This window comes from Dipodomys ordii, unplaced genomic scaffold (genome assembly GCF_000151885.1).
Source record: "Dipodomys ordii isolate 6190 unplaced genomic scaffold, Dord_2.0 Scaffold80, whole genome shotgun sequence".
NCBI classification, from domain to species: Eukaryota; Metazoa; Chordata; class Mammalia; order Rodentia; family Heteromyidae; genus Dipodomys; species Dipodomys ordii.
Window position 1 is genome coordinate 7861304 of NW_012267296.1, and position 6000 is coordinate 7867303.

Genomic DNA, 6000 nt, shown 5'->3' on the forward strand with positions numbered 1-6000 from the left:
TTTATCCAAGAAACACTACTTTCCCTCAAATCTCACATAGATACAAAGACATTAATTGTTGGGGACATTAACACACCACTATCCCCACTAGATAGATCAACTCGGCAAAAATTCAACAGAGAAACTGCAGATCTAAACAACTGCATAGATCAACTAGATTTAACGGACATCTACTGAATATTTCACCCAGCAGCATCAGAATACACATTTTCCTCAGCAGCACAGGGAACACTTTCCAAAATAGACCACATTTTAGATCACAAAGCAAACTTGTCCAAATTCAGAAACATTGAAGTTATACCTTGCATTCTCTCAGACCACAAGGGAATAAAATTAGAACTCAACACCAAAAGCCACCAAAGAAAGTCCTGTAACACATGGAGGCTGAACAACACACTGTTGAATCACCAGTCGGTGTAAAGTTGTTACTTTATGGAAATGCCTCTGATTTTATATTTTCATTCCATCTGTAGATTTTAATATCTTTATAAAATATTGGAGTTAGTTTTTAAGGAATAATAGAGAAGTAGCTTGTGAATAGCTCAACTAAGCTTACAAATCGCATGTACAAAAGCAAAAAAAAAGTTATTTGTGTCTGTTTATATTGCTTCCTTTTTGTACCTTTGTACCTGGACAGGGTGACAGTAAGGGCCAAGAAGGAGAGTTGTAATCCTTGTATAAAATGGGAGCCAGCAACACTCTTATATTTTTCTGTTCTCTTTTTAGTCAGTTACTTCAAAAAAAAACCAACAAAAACAAAAAACCTGTACATTTTAACATAAAACAAATTATGATGAGCCATTTTAGCCTCTGTATCATGTCATATTATGATTGATAGAGCATGACCAATTGAACTGTATCATGTGTGTCAAATCCCAGAACACACACATTTGGGGAAAATGAATTTAGTGTAAATAGGAAAAAAAAAGCAGAGCTCACACCAATACTCCCCCAAATCTTCAATGAAATTGAAAGAGAAAGTTTACTACCAAACATATTCTATGAAGCCACGATAACCCTCATCCCAAAACCAGGCAGGGACTCATCAAAGAAAGAGAACTATAGACCCATTTCTTTGATGAACATTGATGCAAAACTTCTCAACAAAATTTTGGCCAATCGACTTTAACAATTCATCCAAAAAATCATACACCACGATCAAACAGGATTCATTTCAGGGATACAAAGCTGGTTCAATATATGCAAATCAATATAATTCATCACATCAACAAGAGCAAGGATAGGAACCACATAGTTATCTCAATAGATGCAGAAAAAGCATTTCACAAGATCCAACACCCCCTTTACGATGAAGGTTCTGGAAACACTAGGAATTCATGGAACATTCCTCAATACAATAAAGGCTGTGTATGACAAACCTACAGCCAGCATTATACTTAATGGTGAAAAACTAAAACCATTTCCTCTAAACTCAGGAACAAGACAAGGATGTCCACTCTCTCCACTTCTCTTCAATTTAGTATTAGAATGCCTAGCTAGGGCAATAAGACAAGATGCAAATATAAAAGGGATCCAAATAGGGAAAGATGAAGTAAAACTCTCCCTGTTTGCAGATGACATGATCTTATATTTAAAGAATCCATGGGCTCCACTCCCAAATTACTCAAGCTGATTCAAAACTTGGGCAAAGTAGCAGGGTATAAAATTAACCTTCAAAAATCAATGGCTTTTCTGTATGACAACAATGAGAAAAGCGTCGCTGAAATCAGGAAAGCAACTCCATTTGTAATTGCCTTACAAAAAGTAAAATACCTAGGAATTAACCAAAGAAATGAAAGACCTCTATGATGACAACTTTAAAAACCTGAAAAAGGAAATCAAAACAGAATTTAGAAAGTGGAAAAACCTCCCATTCTCCTATATTGGAAGGATCAACATCATGAAAATGGCAATACTTCCCAAAGTTATCTACAAATTCAATGCAATACCTATCAATATTCCAACCTCATTCTTCAAGGAAATAGAAGAGGCAATTCAAAAATTCTTATGGAACAATAAAAGACCCAGAATACCAAAATCGATCCTTAGCAGAAAGAACAGTTCTGGAGGAATATCAATACCAAATTTGAATCTCTACTGCAAAGCCATAGTAATCAAAACAGCTTTGTGCTGGCACAAGAAGAGACCTCAGGACCAATAGAATAGAATTGAAAACCCAAAAATGAACCCACAGACCTATGGCTACCTAATCTTCGATAAGGGAGCTAAAAAAATAGAATGGAAGAAAGACAGCCTCTTCTGTAAATGGTGATGCCAAAATTGGTTAATCACCTTTAGAAAACTAAAGCTAGATCCTTATATATCACCCTTTACCAGAATCAGCTCCAAATGGATCAAAGACCTCGGAATCAAAGCAGACACACTGAAAACATTACAGGAAGGAATAGTCGAAACCCTAGGTCCTTGGCACAAGCTAAAATTTTCTTAATAGAGACCCAGAAACACAAGAATCAAAATAAGGTTGGACAAATGGGATTGCATGAAATTGCAGAGCTTCCACATGGCAAAGGACATAGCTAGCAAGATCCATAGAAAGCCCACGGATTGGGAGAAGATCTTTACTAGCAATACGATGGACAAGGGTCTCATATCTAAAATATACCTTTAACTAAAAAAGTAAATCCCCCATCAAAAAATCCTCAAAGAAACAAATGCCCAATAAATAAGTTGGCTAAAACTTACAAAGAAATATCTCTGAAGAGGAAAGAAGCATGGGCAATAGACATATGAAGAAATGCTCAACCTCTCTAGCCATAAAAGAAATGCAAATCAAAACAACATTGAGATACCACCTCACCCCAGTTAGAAGGGCTATAATCAAGAACTCTAATACAACAGATGCTGGAGGGGATGTGGACAGAAGAGAACCTTACTTGCATTGTTGGTGGGAGTGTAAACATGTTCAATCACTTTGGAAAGTAGTAGGGAGGTTCCTCAAAATACTCCATATAGAGCTCCCCTATGACCCAGCAATCCCACTTTTAGGCATTTACCCAAATGATCACAAACAAGACCATACTAAAGCTACCAGTACAACTATGTTTATTGCAGCATTATTTACCATAGCTAGGATATGGAACCAACCCAGATGCCCCTCAGTAGATGAATGGATCAAGAAAATGTGGTATATATACACAATGGAATTCTATGCCTCCATCAGAAAGAATGACATTGCCCCATTTGTTAGGAAATGGAAAGACTTGGAAAAAATTATATTAAGTGAAGTAAGCCAAGCCCAAAGAAACATAGGTCCCATGGTTTCCCTTATTTGCAATAACTAGTATATGTCTGAGACATGCAGAAATGGTCAGATAAGTTGATGTTAGGTGACATGAATCCCAAGATAAGGAATCAAATGGTTTTTTTTTCTTGCTATTATTTCTAACATATTTGTAAGATATTTCTTTGTTGCTTTGTATGTCCCTCCCCCATCGTATAACCCCTCTTTTTACTCTATTTGATGTTCGTATAATTTGTGGAGGGGAAGGGAAAAAACAAATTGTTTAAATAAGGATAAAGGTGGACCCATTGCAAGAATGATATGTACAAGACGTTAAGTCGAAAAGGAACTTTACAACTTTGGTGTGGAGGGGCCTGGGGGGCAGGAGATAGGAAGGGATGGCAAGGGGAAACAAAGGAGGAGGCAACAATGCTTGATAAGAAATGTACTCATTACCTAGCTCATGTAAATGTAACCCTTCTGTACGTTATTTTCACAATTAAAAAAATAAAAGTATTTAAAAAAGAGGACAAAAACTAAATGCAGATTTAAATTTTGTTGTGGGAATATGTTCAGCACTGTGAAGCAGACTTCTTCATTGTTATTCACTAGTAAAATGAGAAGGTCCTAGGGAACTGGGAATTAGCTGCACTCAAAGATGTGGATCGCTAGATACTCCTTATCAGAAGAATCAGTAAAAGAGCCTGTGTGGAGGTGGGGGTGGGGGGTGGGAGGTGGTTTCTTTCTTAGTTTTCTCTCCAACAACCTAAATTCGTAAGCAGTGATGTTAAGTGTTGACTACATCTGGGTGTGTTGTTGATCCACAGAAAAACTTCTCTTTATTTTCTTTTAATACCTGGGAAATAAATGGTAATATTGTAAGTCAACTCAAGAATGAAAATATTCATGAAAAAGAACCAAATTATTTTGTTTGCAGGAAAACCAATGAAATTAGGTATCAAGTGTGAAATAAGTAAGGTTTAGAAGGACAAATTCCTTGTTTTCATTCATATGTGGAATTTAGAAAAAGATGCAAATAAAAAAAGATCTATTGGAAGGGAAGTGGAATAGAGATGACTGAGATGCTGAGACATGATTATAATGAAAGTACATTTATACCATGCATAAAAATAATCATAAGGTGAAGCACATTACTTTTTGAATGCCAGTCCTGGGTCATGAACTCATGTCCTGGCACTCTATCTGAGCATTTTTACTCAAAAGGCTGTATCACTTGAGCCACAGATTGAGATAGAAAAGATTTTGTTTCAAAGCCAGCCAAGGCAGAAAGGTTCACTAGACTCCATCTCTAACCAGTAAAATGCAGAACTGGAGTTGTGGTTCAAGTGGTATTGTACAAGCCTAGCAAGCATGAGGCCCTGAGTTCAAACCAGTACCACATAAAATTTTGTTGGATCCTACAAGAAAACAGTGTTGTTTGAATTTTGTAATTAGTTTCAGTCATCCCTACCATTTTCCCCTTGTAGCTGTTATAGATAAAACAAAATTCCATGATTTTGGAACTCTTTACTTTGTGTACACAGGTTAATTTCTGGGCTTTCCAATTAGAAAATATTCATATTTCAGATTTGGGCATTACCATATTTGTTCCCTAGAAGTGAATCTATTTTACTCCCTACAATTGTGTATGTGAGTTCCAAGTGTTCAAGGTTGAAAGGCTTGGACTGTGTGTTTTAAATACAAGTGACTATGGTTTGGAGTTTCGGAGAATGTTAAGTATTAGTGTTAATTGTCACACTTGTTCAAAACTTGTAGAGTCTTCCTAATCCCAAGATGAAGTGTGGGAAATAAGGTTACTTGCCAGCATAAAAGTTTAAGTAACATGCTCAAGGTTAAAAAGCACAAAAATTGCATCCAGATCTCAATTCCACATTCTATGTACAACTGATTCCCCAGGCTGCAGAGCCTACTTTATTTTTCAAGAACTTCATAGGGACAAAAAGTTTGCTTGTTGAGAAATACTAGACTCAATGTTTGTGAAACATAAATATTACATGGAAGAAATGATCCTAATTAATGTTGGTTTCATTAGAACAATTTAGGCTAACCAATTCAATTCTCAAATCTTGAGTAAAAGATGCTATACACTAAAGCAAAAAGGATGGTGCTGCTGAGTACACTGTTGAAATGGGAAACTTTGAAATCTAGTTCAGAAAGGGGACCATCTCTTAGGAAAATAAAGAGTGCCCAGTCACTGGATATAAATGGGAGAGTGAGAATGAGCTGTCAAGGAAGGAATAATAGAATGTAGTAGACTAAGGTGTACAAATCACAGTTGAATATCTTGAAGGTGTGCTGTCACTCACTGCTTCAAATTTTCTTCACAAGGTAGAAGTAAATTGGTTTAACTTAAAACTCTGACTTTAGAGTATAATTTCTAATTACATTTAAAACTATTGCCTGTTAAACAGGAAAGCTATGTTTTTGTTTCTCTTTTATGAGATGTTCTGAACAAGATAATAAAGGCCTTCCATCTGTACATCTGTAAATATACAAAGTAACTCATGGTACTGGGGTTTGCACTCAGGTCCTCATGCTCTGTCACTTGTGCCATGACCTCAGATTTTTTTTGCTGTAATTATTTTCCAAATAGCATCTCATTTTTTTTGTCACAGATGCTCTGGATCATAGTCCTCCTAGTTACATCCCTGGCATAATCGGGATAAATACAAGTAGCACTATATCTAGATTATTTATTGGGGTGGAGTCTCACTAAAATTTTGCATATCTTAGCCTCA